General features: G+C 38.7%; 1 protein-coding gene across 7 annotated transcripts in view; it reads right to left on the reverse strand.

Annotated features, from left to right (window-relative positions):
• camta1a (calmodulin binding transcription activator 1a) overlaps positions 1 to 18,757 on the reverse strand; it is a 357,406-nt gene that overhangs the window by 153,790 nt on the left and 184,859 nt on the right. Inside the window, exon 1 of one of the 7 annotated variants that reach the window (XM_078950304.1) lies at positions 8,016 to 8,067. The exons of 5 other annotated variants lie outside the window; for them this stretch is intronic. The gene's annotated coding sequence lies outside the window, so the exon portion shown is untranslated. Of the gene's footprint in view, positions 1 to 8,015; positions 8,068 to 18,757 lie in introns of those variants that run through there. One more of the 7 variants, XM_078950303.1, reaches the window with a different exon arrangement.

Genomic DNA, 18,757 nt, shown 5'->3' on the forward strand with positions numbered 1-18,757 from the left:
TCATAACCAAAATAATTTATCATTACAAGCACATTAAATTAAACCGTATAGACCATAACAGTGGTAATTTATATCATTTTGTTGTTAGAAATGCTTTTTTCCCCTCACTCGTCTCGAAAGCGTACAATCTCTGCAGTCATCTACTGCAGGTTCACTTTGTTCTTCAAAGAACTCTTTGGTGCTTTATTCTGCATTTGCACAACATCGGTGGAGAAAGGACAAAAGAAAGTATTTAAAAAAAAAAGTTTTACATAAAAAAACTATGCTTTTTACCTTTAATACTTTTTCTTAATAAGCCAGCTGGTCTCTGTTCTGATAGAAAAAAAACATATACCGTACAAACCAAAAGTTTGGACACACCTTCTGATTAATTTAAATGAGAAGGTGTGTCCAAACTTTAGGTCTGTACTGTACATTCTGTGCAACTGTCCTCATTGCTTTTTTTGTTGGTAAAAAAGGGCTTTCAAGATGTCGATGTCCCCATTAACAGTATTTGAATGGTCACCCAGTGGTTTGAACAGTGTGACAACAACATTAGCCATGTGTCAGGTACTTCTTAATCACTATTATGAATGCCATTTGTGGACTGAAGGGATATTCTAAAGCTGCTTTGAGATGACATTTTACACTGGTGTCATTAAGATAGAAGGTTTGTATGATCATGGAAGTTCATTTTGTAAGCACTAATTAGAACTGACCTTGCCCTGCAAGAGGTGAATGGTGTGAAACAATGCCTATAAATTCCCTGAACTGTGTGGTTGGACTGCAATAATGAAACAAGTAAAACAGAAAAAAAGACATGCTGCTGTGTCCATTTTACTTCAGAGAAAAACTATTAAACAGTCCGTAAAAGTTATGCAATCTATAGCTTTCTGCTGCCAGATGACCTTTAGTGGCTTTCATAATGTCATACAAATGTTGGTTTGCATGCTAAATAATACGTGCTTATTTAAGTAAAACAAAATAGGAAAAAAAGGATCCAACTAAATAAAAATTTGACATTCGGGTTCCACAAATCTAAAACAGAACCTGTGTGGAACTCTAAACTAAATATACTTCAAAGGAAAAAGGAACTTAAAATTAGAATGTCAGCCAGGTGACACAGAAAATTTAAAAATAAATTTCAAGGTCACTATTTTTGTGTTAAAGAAAAAACAAAAAAATTTATAAATCTATGCAAAAGTAAAAAAAAAAAATCATCGCAATGGTTTTTGAGAGAAATGTTTGCAAGAATAAAAAAGAATACTGTATAGAAACAAATATTAAACAAAGTTATTCTTCATTGCAAAAAAACCCAAAAAAACAGCATAAATATAAATTTGTGAATTGGTCCCTAGAAAAGAAAAGAAAAACACTCATTTTATGATGACAAATTACTTACAAATGTTCCAAGTACCACAAAAGGTTTCGAAGAAGAGGGCTTCTACTACTGATAGTTAACAATTACACATCAATTCTGCTGTTGAATGATTGAAGTGGCACTTAAAGCTTTAGTCACCACAATCTGCCCTAAGCATCATAAAAACCCAAGAGCAAATTAAAGGGAATAATTGAATCTTACACAAGCATAATTTTTTTTTATGAATTTATGCAAAAACTATTCAGTCTAAGTTACCACATGACTTTATAGCCAAGCAACAACAAAAAAACCTGAGTTACAAAGCACCTGCTTAACTCAGTATGTTAAGGAGCCATCTGCCAATTGGTTTGTCTGAAGTTCAAATGCTAAAGTCTGATAAGTTTGCAAATGTATGAATTTGTTCTCAAAACTGTCACCTTTTAAAAAAAAGGCATCTGTAAGGTGACTAATTGCTTAAAACCAGGTAATTATTTAAACATAATGAAACAGATAACAGAGAAATATTCCGGCAGGATCAGATTCATTGACTGGAATTGTTATACTAGTTCATAAAATTGGCTTAGGTAGTAATAAGTCCACAGAAACTTTTCGGAATATTTTGGACATTTTCACATATTAATAATAATAATAATAATAATAATAATAATGGATTAGATTTATCTGTGCTTTTCCAGACGCTCAAAGCGCTTACAATGTGTCCCTTATTCATTCACTCCTCATTCATACTTGGTGATGGTAAACTACTGATGTAGCCACAGCTGCTCTGGAGCAAACTCACAGAGGTGTGGCTGCCAGTTCGCGCCTACAGCCCCTCTGACCATCACCGGGATCATTCATACACATGCACACGCCAGTGGAGCCACACTGGAGGCAAGGAGGGTGAAGTGTCTTGCCCAAGGACACAATGACAGTTTTCTGGAGGGAGCGGGGATCGAACTGCCGACCCTTCGATCATTGGACAACCCACTCAACCGCCTGAGCCACTGCCGCCCACATATTGGTACAACTCGCTCATCGTTTGTTTGTTTTTGCGCCCCCTCCCTCAATATTTCAAACATTACCTGCAATAAACGCAAAGGGACATGAGTGAAAAATTTAGGTGTATGATAGAAGGTTGATATTTTTCAATCCAGACAATGTAGAAGCTGAGAAATTTTTTTTTTTCCTGTTTTTAAAGTCCTCAGAGTTTTACAAAGTTTGCCATATTTATCAACACTAACATAAGGACTTTTGTTGCAGTTCCACTAGTTTTTTGTGCTCTTGTGTTGTACACTTCTGTCAAAACCTCACAGTTGACAGGAAAGTTTAAGATCTTACAAAAAAACTTAGCTTTTACAATTCAACCGGTGCAATTTTGAAGTTAAGAAAATACAGACAAAAAGGTGTGTCAGAAGGCTCACCTGAAACACACAAATGCGCATACCAATAAACACAACTTCAGAGTTCTGACAAGCCCTGTGTGGGTTAACTTGTGTATGTGTTCTAAAATGTGGCACAAAGAGAGTATGCCTGCTACAACAATCAAATTGCGCACCAGTACTGTGGAACACACACACACACACACAAGTCAAGTAAAAATTGCCGTTAAATCAAAAGCAATCTCTTTTCTGTTGGCAAATTACACACAGAGAGCTCTTGGGCATGCATATATGCGCGCATACACACCCACAACTGACAAACACAGTCAAATACAATGTGAGACTATTAGGCGTGGAAAGATGTTGGAGGAAATGAATGACATTCTGACAGTACATCCTCTCCAAACCTGAATAAAATGTGTCAGCTGAGGGAGTATAAAATCTCAGAATGAGAGGTTTTTGGCATAGGAGATACGGACAGAAATCAATTTCAGGGCCAAGTGTGGTGCCAAGGACGTCCAGAAGGGCATAGCTCTGTTGATCCGTTCATATCAATTTGCTCCCTTCCTGAAGACAGAGAATGCAATAGTGTGTTGGGCTGCATCTTTAAAAAATATCGCTTAGATAACGGTGCCATAAAACACATCATTTTACAGTCAAACCATCTCAGACTCAAATGCAGTTGGAGCGGAAGCCATTTTCAAGCAACATAAAGTTTAACATGGCGCTACATCTGCCGAGCTGCTAGCTTTCACACTACGAGGAACTGAGCAATTTAATTAGGGAACAATGGAAAGCATTTTGTGACACAACACAGAGCCCCACCCTCTTTATTCAGAACTCGTACCTCCTAAACTTGGTCATGTCTGGAATGTACACTTAATTGTGCTGTCAAGTATGCAGTCTGGGAGTTTGCAGAAAACGCATTAAGGCTGTTGCGACTCCTTAACATGGATGCAATTATCCAGATGAGCAGCTTGTGTTTATCAGCCTTCAAGTTTCCATTTGTTAAGAGTTATACCACCCTCTACGATTAAGTGACAGTGTTAATGAATTCTTCCTATTAATATCTCCTATACAGTCTGTACCCTTATGGTCCATAATGAAATAATTACACCCATTACTACTAGATGTAAAGCACACTAACCTTGATATATTTGTAACCATTCGGGTGACTTGTCAGTGAAAAACTGTGCAATGCATTAATCATGCATACCGGTAGACCTTTGCTACCATCATTTGAAAATATTTAAGCTGAATTTCCCACAAAAATTATGCTTGGTTATTTTATAGTAATGAATTTAGATGTAAAGATCTCCAAGCTATAGAGAACTTTCTGGACAACAATACTTTTTCTTTAAAAGCCACAAAGAAAATCTCTTTTAAAGTTGGCCGTTTTTCCAATGGAGCTTCTGTCCACCAAGCGTTTCAACTACCTGAGCGAGAAGAAACCAGATCATTAATGCACCCTAATTCAGACAGTATAGATTACAGATCGTCGAGGGTAAAAGTTTGATTTTTTTTGCCTTGACAATTTGAGAGAAAATTCCCTGAATAAATTTATTTGATCAATTCTGATAAAGCACTGAAAATCAGGAAAGACGTTTCTATTTTCATCTGATAATTACTAAGAATAATTAGGTGCCTCAACAGGGTTTTACTTCATTCAAAATATAAATATGGACTAAGTGGAAACTTGGAAAAAAATATGTAATTAGTGTGAACATGACATTATCTTACTCTATTAACATTAAGAAATTAAAATTCTGTGTCCCTTGACATTATAAGACAATCTATTACAACAAAAAAGAATAAATGTCAATCGTGGGTTTGTTTGAGTGTCCCGAATGAGAGTGCAGGCTGAGACATACGTTTCCACTTGGAAGTCCAGATAAACGTGGGGTGTTGACTTAAGAAATTGCCCCACAGAGGAGTCAATTTGTTTGCCTTAATTACATTGTTAATTTGTTGAAGCTTCAACTTAAAAAAATAAAATAAAAAAATCATGTGTCATATTTTCTGCTGTGATAATGGAGCTGTGAGCGAAGGGAGGGGCAGTAGCTTGGGTTGAGTGCTTTTTAAATGGCTCACCCTCTGCTTCTAAACGCATAGCTCAGTATGTTTTCCCGCCCATCTTTGGGCTTCTTTTTGGTGAGGTGTGTCGGTAATGAGGCCCTCCTGTCGTGCTGCGCTCCTCTCCTTTGTTTTCGCAGAGAAGTGCACCCCCGCCATGCCCTGACATCCTGACAGATAAGAGCTGTAGAAAGCATATGGCCAACGCGACAATGCCTCCAACGTCCTGTTAACTGTCTTAGGGCTCAGGCATAATGAGGGGTAAAAAGAGGGGGACTGAATCCTACACCGAAAACATCAGTCTGCACATGACTTTTTTTAATAAAATGTCACAAAACTGCTAAAATAGAGAGAGAAGTGTTACCTGAATACCAGTGTTTCCAACAGAAAAACTTAGCAGACATAATTGATAAGCAAACATGCAGTCACAAAGATAAACAGCATGCTATTTTTTAAATACATACTTGAGATTCACCTGGTTACTAAAAAGTTTAGAAAATGTATCTGAAACTTGGGCACATTAAAATGTGTGATGTCTTTGTTTTCCTAAAAATACAAATAAATAAGAAACACATTTATAAAAGTAAGGACAGTTTATCTTCTAAACTAAAATGTGATTTCTAAAAAGGAACATTTAGCTCTATAAATAAACATTTTTCCCTTTTAAAAGATATATGAAAAAGTAGAAACCAGATGCAACAAATACATTTTGGCACATGATGACCATTATAAAGATTTTTTATGGCTGATTTGGAGCTTGTAAACCTCACTGTGAATGTGGGGGGATAACATCTAAGAACACTAATTTAAAAATGATTGTTCATATATCTGTTTTTTTACTGCTCATTTATTCCTCGCTTGAAGCTCTCTGGTTTTGAAGACAAATATTACCAATTTGAGTAAATAATAGTTTTTTTAAGATTTTTAAACTGAGGTTATCTGACATGATTAAAAATTTCTTTTTTTAACTACTGCTGAGCACTAAATTTAGAGGCTTTGACAATTTTACCATTCCTGCAAACAAGTCAGATAACTAATCAAAATGATGGTAAAAGGTTTGATCTATATGGTCAGAGTGGTTATTTTAGAATACGTTTAAACCCCATATTCTTATTTCATATCTGGTTGCTGTTCAGAGCCAAATTCTTAAAATAGAATTGCAAATCTACTGCAGTGGGATCTCATTTGACACAGGATGTATTTTATTTTGATAGAACCTTGTATCTGTTCCTGTCAAAAGTAATATCAAAGAAATATTACAATTAAATTATTGAAAATATTTAAAAGCTACACTTCACAAATCAATGGCTTGATGGCCACAACAACAAGAATAGAGTTTATTTTTCTAAATGTTGAGGTGGTACTTAACTGCTCTCGCTGCGTTTTGATCAATAAGAAAGTGCTCCAAACGGCTCTTCTAATGTTTCAGTTTGCAGACCCCTGTTTTAGTAGATCAACCTTAAGACCACAGAAAACCTAAAAAACAAACAAATAAAACAACTATACATCCACAAAAAAAGCAACTTAATCTCAGGTTGTTAAGGGCTCCGTTGCTCAACAATAGCTTTAAGAATGGAGATAAGGATTAAAACAATCTTCAACCCTAAAGACAGATATAGAAAAAATGTTGTATAAAAAATGTCCTTTTCACAGAGGAGACCAAAGCGGCAATGTTGGGTCATCATGAATCATACCATATTCGGCAGAAATGAAAGCACAGCATAGCAGGACAGACAAAGCATGTAATTTTTCACTCAAGATGGTGGAGAGGTCATGATTTGAGCTTTGTAAACACATGACGAAGGCCCTTTGGAGTTACAAATAAAAAGGTAGGACTCAATGAATGTCTTACCTTGTCCTACACCTTTTTTAAACTTCTGTTGACTTCTGTTTGTACCAATTCCTATTTTTTATTGTTTTTCTTTTTTTTTTTATTAAAAAAAAGAAATCAGTCACTCAATCAATCTGATAATAAATGCTCTTAGACTATCTAAATACTGAGTTGTTCTAGATTCATACGTGACCTCCGAAAGCTTAGTTTGCAATAATTTAGATTCCAAAAAAGTTGATAAAAATGCAGATTCACAGAAAAAAAGTGTTCCAAAAGTTATCTTATTTTGAATATAACATTGCCCTAAGGTGTAATGTAGGTTAAAAAAAAATAAAAAAAACGTTATTAGTCAACAAAACTTTTAAAGAAATGATGGACAAAACGTTTCAGAAGAAACTGTATACACTCATTTAGAAAACAATCACTACATTCAATTCTGTTAAAAAGTGCTCAATGAAGATATTTAATAATGGTAAGTCCTTATTTTTACATACACTTGTTATGCAGCTAAACCTCTAAAACTGCTAAATTAATAAATGAATGCAGTCTGTCATTTTATCTTATTAAAATAAAAAATAACTACTTTTCACAACAGCAATCTGTGTTCTTCTAGACAGTTTTAAAGTTAAAAAAAGAACAAGACCAAATTCTCTTTCATGCATCACAGCATGGAATCAGTTAAGTAGACAGCTAAGTTAGAAAAAGAAAAGAGATGTCACTGACTAGGAGCATGTGAGTGATGGTGTGTTTGGCCACAAAGTGGCTGCTTTTCCTGTCAACTGTCAGTGTCGTTAGCCTTGAGAAGCTTTGGTCCAAAGCAGCTAAACGTGATTTTAGATAAAGCGCCCATTCAGCCATGGCCTGGACATGGCCTCCCTCTGGCCCATACTCCTCAGCCAGTCTCCTTCCCTCTCTTATGTCTGGTCTGTTATCCTTGAACATCTAGACATTCCCAGCACGCAATCCGTTACCCCAGCCAACCCGGGTCCCTCTCAGCTCCTCTGCCCCCTCTCAACTCAATACAGCATTGCTATCCCGGCTGGCTATGAAGTGCTTCTGAAAAGTGCAGAACAATGCCAGGGAGTTGTCTTTCTCACTCTCATTCAAGTCACTCACTGGAGGGCTTAGAAAAAAGCTGCTCAGCATTTGTTTCAATCCTCCTGTGAGAACGGACTGAAATTATCACAGTGCCAGACTTGCTAAAATTTATCCGAAAGTCTCAAGGGTTTACAGTAAATGTGCAGCAGCCTGCGCCAAGCATTTTATGTTCAGAGACACCTTTGGAAAAACTGGGAATCTGCATCAGCGGCTTTTTGTATGCAAAAGGCAAAATAAAAAAGAACAACGAAGAAACCAAAAGGCAATTATAGAGCAGAAGACTTTGGGTACATACTGATCTGCTGGGGGCTAGCCCTCTGAGTGTTGGGGTCCTGTAGCTAAGGCTATCAGTTAAGGGAAGCCACAGGTGGTGTGTTTAAATATCCTGCCTGGCACTCTCATTGTCCAACAGGTGGAGTACATTAATATTAACACTAATGCAAGGTCCTTCAACACTGATCTGCAGCAGAACAAAGAAGGGGATGCCATGAGTTACCTTTCATATCCACAATCACGAGTGATTCCTTGATTTACGTGAATTAAATCAGAGGTCCTTAATTAGGTTCCACTAACACTGCCATGTAGCTTTTGAAACCTCTGAGCAGGCTGTGAATGGATAAAAATGGGAAAACATACTAAATGAAATTGGTTTACTGCTGAGCTTGCGTTCTGTGACTGTTGAATGGAGGAGCAAAGCAGGGGGAAAAAAGAGTGAGGAGAAATAAGTAGGGTGAGGAGACAGACAAGCTGGGAGTCTCAGGGCGAGTCACACCTCTTTGCTTCGGAAAAGCTCTCAAATTCCATGTGTGACCTAAGGGAGAGAACTCCAAAGAGTCAGTTTGAAAGGCTATGATACAGAGCCTGATGGTTGCAGACTTGTGAGTAAATATTGTCTGCCATGAGCAAGACTCAGGAGTGCAAAAGGTACAAGACAAGTCACCTGGAGAAAGAGCAGTCTCGCATTTATGAAAGTACAAAACTAGAATGTTTAAAAGCAACTACACCTTTTCAAATGAACAATAAATACTCCTCTATTCAAAATATTAAAATTTCCATTTTCATATAGATTATTTTCCTTTATGTACAAAGTGAGCAGCCATACACTGACCTATAATCACAAATTAGGGCTCAAAAATCTTTACCAAACCAACAAGCCCTATATGTAGGGAAAATTTCCAAAAATTGTACATAAAAATATTTAAATTAGGGGCTGCACAGTGGCGCAGTGGTTAGTGCTCTTGCCTCACAGCAAGAAGGCCCCTGGTTCAAGTCCAACTGGGGGAGCTGAAACAGAACATCAATGGGGGACCTTTCTGTGTGGAGTTTCCATGTTCTCCCCATGTATGCATGGGTTCTCTCCAGGATCTCTAGCTTCCTCCCACCATCCAAAAACATGCTTCATAGGTCAATTGGCAACTCTAAATTGTCCATAGGTGTGAGAGTGCATGGGTGTGTGATTGTGGACATTCTACCCTGCAACAGACTGGCGACCTGCCCAGGGTGTCCCCCTGCCTTCACCACATAAGTGGCCAGGATAGGCTCCAGCAGCCCTGACTCCAAAAGGGATACAACAGAATAGAAAATGAATGAAGGAATGAATATTTAAAGTAAAATTATTATTTAAGTAAAAGTAAAAAAGTTATTGACAACAACTACTTAAGGACCAAGTACAAAATCTGAATTGTATTACATTAAAAAAGGCAATGCACAAATTATACTATTTTAAATATAAAAACAACATATAACTTTAAAAAAATGAATTTAATTAAAATAAACATAGCCTTGTTTATATTCCTTTTGGTAACAATGTTTTCAATGTGTTGGATTATTGACAATACTCTCTAAAATGACATTTTCAAACCTGATGCTAACAATGATAATGATAAAAAAAAATCTATATATATATATATATATATATATATATATATATATATATATATATATATATATATATATATATATATATATATATATATATATTTTCATATAGTCATCGGAAAGAATGCCTGATCGGAAGGAAAATGCGTCATGTAAACACGGCGTTCGGAATAGTCTGGCCTGATCAGACTTGATCGGATCAAAATTTCTTTCCAATCGAGATAGGTGGGTTATACCGATTGTTGATCCGATCGTTGTTCATGTAAACGGTTCATTCCGATCGTGTGTCACTGCTGCTCTGGTTTTACGTCATGCATGGACGGTGTTTCGCTTCAGAGAAAGCTTTAGACCTCAAACAGGACGGACCGGCTGCTCTGCGGAGGCCCGGTGCGAAGCGCCGCTCCGCTCTCGCCCCACTGGCTCCATAAAAAAGCACTGACCACACAGGTTAAAACATAAAATGATTAGCGAACAGGCGCTTTATAATATTCATAACATTAATAAAAACACGCTTGGAAGATCGTCTCGTATATTATATTATTATTATACAGAAAGTGTGACCCATGTGAAAGTTTGTTCTAATCGGAAAAAGTTTTTCTGGGCCCATGTACACGGTTGAATTTTAATCCGACCATTGATCCGATCAAGATATTTTGCCCATGTAACCGAAGCTATTGTGCTTAACAAGCAAACATGATGTTTGTTGTTTCTATCTGAAACTGTTGGAGGATTGCTGATTTGCTCATGGTGGTTAGAGTCAAAGCCAATCTATATCAGCAAGATTTATTGCCAGAAATCGTTTTACTGGCCGATGCAGAATATAACCTTTTTGTGCAATTATTTGCCAATATCAAACATGATGATGCATTGCCTTAAATGATCCTCAAGTGAATGTAATGTAGAAAATGTACTTTAAAGTACCAGCTCTAAATGTAGGATTACATTAAACTCTGTTACTTTATTTAAAAAAGACAAAAACATTGAAAAGGACATAGGGAAGTTTAGTTTCACACCCCACACAGAGATCAGAAGAAACAAAATTAGCAGCTCAATAGGTTTTAACTTTGCTCTCAGTTCCGACGCACAACTTGGTTTACAAAAGACCAAATACAGGTTTACAGGCTAGCATGACATTAATTGAGAGGTGACCTATACAGCAAGCACAGCAAAAGGTTACCATCTCAGAATTTTGTAGTATTTATTGGAACAGAAAAACATAGTTTGCATGCTTTTCTTTGGCTGAAACCAGTATATATCAATTGTGCATGTGGAACATGAACCGTACACAGGTTCACTTGAAACACTCAACCAAACACATCTGGGACTTGCTTCTTTCTGAAAGTGGAACATAATGCTTTCACGCTCCCCTGGACCTTTGAGTCACCTAATGTCAGGATAGCCAAAAGCTTTTAAGTGCTTTAAACCCATAATAATCCAAATGCTTTGTCTCCCATAGTGAGCCATGTTTTTGCTAGTTAGAAAATGAAATGCAGTTGAAATAAAAGCAAAGATAGGGGACATTCAGACATTTTGGGGGCTGCTGGGGATTTGGCATCTATAAAGGAATTAACAGGAGAACACAGGGTAAAGAGGCTCCCAGAGTGTGTGACGGGAAAAGTGGAAGAAATGCAAGTTAAGGACTGTAAACCCATACGAAAGCACAAAAAACAATGTCTTTATTAATGTGTGCTCCTTTTCTCTTGTGTTTTCCCTCTTTACACTGTTGGTGATGCTTTTGTTTTGAAATAAAAAAAGCTACGGATCCACTGTTGCAATGCAAATTGAGAAATACTAAAGGCAAAACAAAAAAAGGCCTACCAACATCCCACTCATCACTAATCCTTAGATGCCCTAATTGTAGGTGCAGGCTTTCCTGATTTACTTCTTTAGGAAAAAAGAAAGAAAGCTATAGGCTGTGACTAACACCGGACCTCACTGTCTTCTCAGTATGAATCCCTAGCTAGAGAACATCAAAACATAGAGTTACACTCTTTTTCCCTTGCGTTTCACTTTTGATCTCAGTTCTCTTTTACTTTGCCATCTCAGTCTTTTCTATTTTTTTCTTTACTCCGTTCCCTTTCTGTACTCTGCACTGCTAGAAGTAAATATGGATCTTATTGCTAGTAGGTGGAGCAGGCAAATCCCTGTCTTTGTTTCCTTAAAATAGGTTTAATATACTATTACCCAACACAGCTGAGAAAGTGTAAGACTGTTCAATCAGTTAGTTGGTGCAAAAAAAAGAAGGTAAACATAAAGTTGAAAGAAAAACAGTCAAGACAAAAACGTTTTCAGGACACATTTAAAAAAAATAAAAGACGACAGAAAAACTGTAAGCACCTATAGTTTTTTACCTTTTAGAAATGTTGTCTCTATTAACTGACAGTGCTAACCAGCACACTCTCTGATGTGGTTCTGCTGCACTGATGTGTAAAAGGTTCAATGCAACTTTAAAATAGTATAAATACAAAATAACTAACATTTAAAATGAGAATTTGGACGGCTTCTTTAAAGATGCATTCAAGGCATGACGAAAGAAAAGCATTAAAAATTGAAATGCAGGAATGAGATCCCGGCAAATGTCTGAAAGGCGAGAGAAATAGCCAGGAAATTTTAAGGGCTCTGTGTTGGTCAGCAAGAAGTCAGTAGCATGTTTGGTTAAATAAAAAAGAAAAGGGAATTTCAACAAGCTTCAGAAAAAATTGATTAAAAAAAGTCACTGTGTTTGACATCCATTATTGGCAGCTTCAGAACAACAATGAAATATTTAAAAAACATAAAAATAGAATTTCATCCTTAAATAAAGTTAACAGACTTAAATCTCAACTAAAAATGGTTTCATGATATAAAAATTCTGCTTTTTCATTGCAGACAGGACACTTTATTACTTTTATTATACCTGGTTTTATGAATAAAGGTCTGACGCTAAGCAGAAAACTACTCTTTGTTTTATAGACTCAAGTTTAGGATTATTTTAGAGCATTCAAGAAAAGAAAGTTAACCATCAGGTTTATAAAATATCAGCAGAACTCACGATGTTGTAATTTTCCTTGCAATAAAATTTGTATTCAAATGTTTCAGACATTTTCTATCCCTCATTTTGTTCTTTTTTATACTTCTAAAAATACTTTGTTAGTTTGCATCACTCGTGCCTGGTCTTTTGGTGATATCAGCAGGGCATCCAAATCTTCATTTAACATTTAACTTTGCCTCACAGGTCTTGCAAGGATTATGCTTGAGTCAGTGAATGGCCTCTGGCTTTGTTTTGGCTGAAAAGTATCACTATGGTTAGGAGGTCTGAAATGGAACACAGCCTTGACAGTCATTACAGCATCCCTTTATTTCCCTGTCTTTCCTTTAGTCTGTCTCTTAATCATTGCAGATGTCAATGTCGGCTCTATTCTATTTTCCTCTCCCTACAAGCACAAAACCAGGGTGCACATTTGGTGCTGGTGCTGCAGATTTTGATGCTTGGCTGTCACTGTGTCATTGTCTGGTGACATAAAGCACAGTAAAGCACTAAGCAATGATGAAGTGAAAGGGTTTTAAACCTGTGCTCACTGGCACATCTCTTCCCTTTCTACCAATGTCATCTGGATAGTGTCATTACCCCACTGTGCAAGTACAGGCAACCCACACCAAAAAATAATGAATACTGCAAACAGGGAGAGACAGAAAGAGAGCTGCTTCTGTTGCACTTCTTGCTCCATCATTCTGCTAGACGCTTGATTAGATAGAAGGGATAATTTACGAGCCACTTCATTGCCAATTCAATTGGCACATCACCTGTAAATAATTAAAAGCCTTCATGTCCGTTCTGACATAATCATATCCCTATCATAATACTGTATCCAGTTCTTTCCTTTGGAACAGAAGCGGGATGACTTAACGACTTGGCTGGTGTGCCTCCATAACTCTCCTGGGAGCTGACTTCTAACAAACACAAAATATAAAGATGATTGACTGCTCACAGAAACTATGAAGATTTGAAAATATGACAGAGTCAAACTTTAGAGCCCAAGTATAACAAGGTGATAAAAAAGACAAAAAATAACAGGTGGAATCATGCTCCTTTAGCTTTTAAAACCACATTGTTTGCAGGAAGGGGTCTTTTAAAATGTTCTAGTGTTCTAAAATGATGTCAAGCTGAAAGCTATTTTTCTTACCTCAGTTTAAAAAGACATGAATATAAAGTCTTCTAATCTGCGATGGTTCTCACCTCTCCTGCAGTGCACTATTCTCAAATGTGCATGACAAAAAAGACGTGAATAATTTATCAATTGTCTTATATCTGAATTGATTAATTCAGTAATGTAAAATTCATACATGGCTATCCTGCAAATTCTACCTCTCCCACCTTTAATAAAGCAGTTAAAGTAGTATGGGACCTGTCTTGAGTGAAGTATAAGCTAGGGAGGTGGGTGGGGTGAAGGGGCCTGTGGTATCTAATTTGTGTATAATGAATCAACAGTCAAACTTTCAGGAAAGATGAGTGAATTGCACCTCAAGTGATCTCTCATAAGGCAGCGAGTTGTTTAGGGAACAACTTCAAAAGAGCTCAGCGACAAATACATTTTAGAAACTTAATACATCAAACAGGTCTTAAAAAAAACTGTGGAAGTTGGCCAGATGGATGAAGGGCAAACATTATCTAAATAAGGAGCCTGTGAACCTGAAGGCATCTTTATGCAGAAGGTGCACAGCAAGCTGGGTTGTTGCACTGTCTTTAGAGCTTAATGACAACAAATGCAAAGGGTCAGTCCTGTCATTTCACGTTTTTTGCACGTTTGATGGTGCCACATGGCAACTTATCATCTGCTGTACTTCCTGTACTGGGAGACTCAGTTGGGGCGAAGAAATGGGACAGAATGTGTGCCAGTGTTTGTGTGTGTGTTGTGCCTCACACTCATGTTGTGCCTGTTCTTTGCCGGTTAGTCACCCAGTTCTCTGGCAGCCATCCAGGACCTATTTTCTCCTTCTCTTTACATAACAGCAGACAATATCACTGAAACTGTGTGTCCTGTCCTGCTTTTTTTTCCTTCCTTCCTCCTCCACCTCCTCCTCCACCTCTGTTCCTGGATTACTTCTTGGTCTTCCTCACCCCACTATTCTATATGTGTCGTACTTCTAAAAACCTCACTGTTTGGTACAGCAGCCTGACTCCATGAAATTGTGATTAGTAACATAACCTCTCTGACCACACCCAAAAAGCAATGTGGTACAGCAGATTTTACGTGACCTGGAGAAGTGTTTGTAATCAGCTCTTTACCTAACTGCCCCTTGGGACTTCCTAAAGGACAGGGCTCTGCTAACATACACCATATGCCCACAGGACAGCACCCTACAGGGAACCAGGGCACAGTGGGCTGAAAATATGGATACGGAGTCACACTCCATACTGTCCTAGCCAACGTGCAAAAATGTTGCAACGACAGAACACGATGAGGTGTAAGAGAATGGCACAAGAAGACGTAGAGGGCAAAAAATACGAAATAACAAAAAGGGAAAAAAAGATTTGGGGTGAGCATGTTAGATGGAGCGAGATGATGTACAGAGATGAGGGTTGTGAGTGTCAGGGTGTGTGTAGGAGCAATGTTGGCAGAGTTTAGTGTCTGGACCACTCAGTGAGTCAGGTGTGAATAATACGTTGAGTCTACTTTGTGTGAGTAAGAGAGAGTCAGGAGGATAGAGGGAGCAGAGCGAAGAGCGAAGCTGGTTGTCTCTGAGAGTGTGCGGCTGAGAGTGAGCTCAGCTGTGTCTACGGCCTGCTCCATGACAGCCAGCATGCTGCACGCTGCTCACCAGTGCAGAAGCGCTAATTGAATTAAGTCTTTATTATCAGGTTGCAGAGGCAGCAGTTCTCCCCATCTCGGCCCGCTTGGCTGACACTTTCTCCTTGAACACCTGCTTGACATCAACTTCCTCTTCTATTTATTTATCCTCTGTCTCCTGTGGCCAGCTACTGGCTGCCTTCCTTGCTCACCCTCCACCTCTTCCCCCAAATTGGCATAGAGAGTTCGACTATAGGCATCACTACTTCCCGTGCCGCCTTTGTACATTTCTCCAACTTGGACGGCTTAAATTAGATAGCTTCAGTTTCAGTTCTCATCAAAAAAGGACACATCATAAAACATGTTAATTTGCTGGACCGAGCCTGCTCTTCTTGGCCTTTAGCAACAGCCCCTCTGAGAGTAGAGGGAATAAAGGCGATAAAGCTGGATGATGTTCTATGTTCTATTGAATGGTCTCTTGTGGGCAAACTGGCCAGTATAATATACAGCAGCTGGGATGTGAACCAGCATACATCCAGTCACATGTCCATTTCCACTTGCCTCAGGCTCAAACTGCTTCCTTGAACTCAGATTGGGCATTACTTTAGAGGGCAGACAAACATGAGGCACTATTAAGTTGGCTAGCAGTTTAAGGCCCTTGGACTTGGCAACGTAAGCTGAAATCTATTGACCATTTAAATGTTCCCATCCTGTGCCTCAAAACCACAGGACTCCTCTGTCTCTGTGTTCAATCTTCACCTCCTTTCACACCTACCCACTGTTTACTCCCTCTACCTTTCTTTTTTTTCCTTCTTTTTATGTCAGCTCAATCCCGGTCTATTCCATCTCTCTCCTGTTCTTGTGTCTATTTGCGTAAATCCGTTCCCCCCCTTGCTCCTTCTCCCCCTTGCCCTATCCATCACCACCCCTCCCATCTCCATCTCGTCTGTTCGCTTCTCTTATCGACATGTTTCCATTTTCTAAACTGCTCCCGCTCAATCAAATTCACTCTTCCTTCAATGACCATTTTTCATTTTCTCTTTCATTCACTCTTACTTCATGCCGCCTGGGTTTACCTAGCCCCTGTCCTCTCTGCTTTGCTTCTTGTGCTGTATTTCGCCCAGCTCCTATGGCCCCAGGTGGGCATCGCTGTCCTTGTCACTGCTGTTGCCTCTGCAGAAGCAGCGGGGTACAGTGTCCTTCAGGGCCTGACATGTCGGAATAACCAAGTGTCCCTATTCAGCAAACTAAAGTTTCACCCAAGACGGCTTTGGATAAAAGTACAAAAGAATAGAAGGACAATTAGAAGAAAGAACAATGATATGATTCTTTAACAAAGTGTCACTTTCAATTTACTTCATACAATAGATCTTTTTCTGAAATCAGGCTTGGGTCACTGCCTGAAGTATTTCTTTCGTAAACCCACTGGTTTTATTGAATGCCTCTTCATCCTTCGTTGCTTTGTTGCTGTTTTTACCCTCCTTCTTTGTGCCTTTTCCATTCCCGTGTCACTCCTGCTACTCCTGTCCTTTCCTCCACAGCACTGAAACTCTGCCAGCAAGAGAGTGCCACTACACATCAGGACCAGACACTATCACATCGTTGTCTAAGGCACAACTCGCACATGCACACACATAAACAGAGGGTTCAGCATGTCTCCATACTTTGTGCCAGACTTGGTGACAGAAATCCTGTTAACACATTAAGCTTTGAGGGGTGAAGGTGGAGGGTTCTCTTTCACAGTGGCAGACTCGTCGAGGTACTAACTCGAAGGCATGGAACACACCCTGTTTATATTTCAACTCACACACTTATATATGCCATCATTGTCATGTATCACATTGTATTTATATCATTGCAATGCATCAATACATTGTCAATACATTGTTAATATATCTTAAGTTTGGTCTTTGTTTATGGAGCCAGTTATATCTGTACGTGTGAAAACACACACACACAGACACACACAAACAAGTTCTCTACAAAGATGTTGAATCCATGCACAATGGCAAACAAACAGTCATTAGCAGATTTTAGCTTGCCTCTCGGTTCTGTGCTGCTCTGTTGTTGGTGTACTCACGCCTCTGGGGCGGTGCCACTGCTGTAGGTTTTAATAAAAGCATTGTCTTTAGAAGCTGTCTAAAGGGACTTGGTTTCATTTTGGAGCACCACTGCCGCTGCTACCGTTGCTGTGGATATGAATATGGGAGGAGAGAGGGCTATTGTGCTGGGACACCGAGGCAGCTAGGTTCAGTGTCGCCGTAGTGCCCTCTGAGGACTGAAGCTTATTGTTTGATGGTTTCAATATACAATCTGTGTGAGAGTGTGGGAGACAGAGCGTGTGTTGTGGTCATGTGCCTGCATGCACATGAGTAAATGTATGCATTGGGACCTGAGCAAAAGTCAATGTCAACAGAGGCCACAACTCACTTTTCAAAAGTAAATAAAGCTTCCAGATTTGAGATGGTGAACAAAAATACACAGATATGTCAGTCCCATAGGAGATGCATGCTCTTCTGCTGTGGTTTGAGATTATTTGCAGCCAACTAGTACCATAAAACAAACTGTAAAACACTAATGCCTGACTGTCCCTAATGAAATCCAATGATGAGTTACGGACTGTTATAATGGGATGTCTGTATATGTCTGCATGTCTGTATATGTCTGTATATCACACAAGAGTCCATTAAATATTTAAAAAAAAAACAACAGTCACTCCATCTGCATTCAAAGTCCTAAAAAAAGCACCACAAGAGGAAACCTGGGTCAAATATAATGGACAATGGATGCCTGCTTTCAACTGGAGGACCATGTGCCTCCTGATACTTAGATTTAATGCCTTTATCTTCTTTTAGTTTCCACCAAACTCCTATTGATACCTTTAGATTTCTTTGAGCCCGAGTACCATTAAAATATACTTAAAGAGGGCAATAAAATAGCTAGCATAGGTGTTTAGAAACCTGTGGTAAAAAAAAAAAAAACTAATTGTGCCTTTAAGTGGGTCCCCTCCTGTGGAGTGAAGGTGCAAGGTAACGGCCATCTTAAATCACAGCCTGGCTGTGGCCTTCATTAGAGCCATAATGCAAAGCTCTCGCTTTAATGGAAATGGAAGCCACTGAGGCTGTGGGTGTAGATTAAAGTGTAAGGCCCGAGTGGGGAAAGATTTCCCCAGCTCTGACAGGTGCGGCCTGAATTAGCTGTAGTGCTGTCTGAGCAGTCAGTGGGAGAACACTGGTATTGATTTTAAGCACTGTTGCACTTCCTATCTGAAAGGGAATGTGTATTACTAGAGCTAAGCACATCAATCACTCAGCATTCCACCACTCTCCCCTGGCATGCATCAGATTTGGAAATGATAAACAAAGAGAAAAAGGGAAAGATGTTACTGTAT

Source organism: Oryzias latipes, chromosome 7 (genome assembly GCF_053564925.1).
Source record: "Oryzias latipes strain Hd-rR chromosome 7, Olatipes_Hd-rR_3.1".
In the NCBI taxonomy this organism is placed as follows: domain Eukaryota; kingdom Metazoa; phylum Chordata; class Actinopteri; order Beloniformes; family Adrianichthyidae; genus Oryzias; species Oryzias latipes.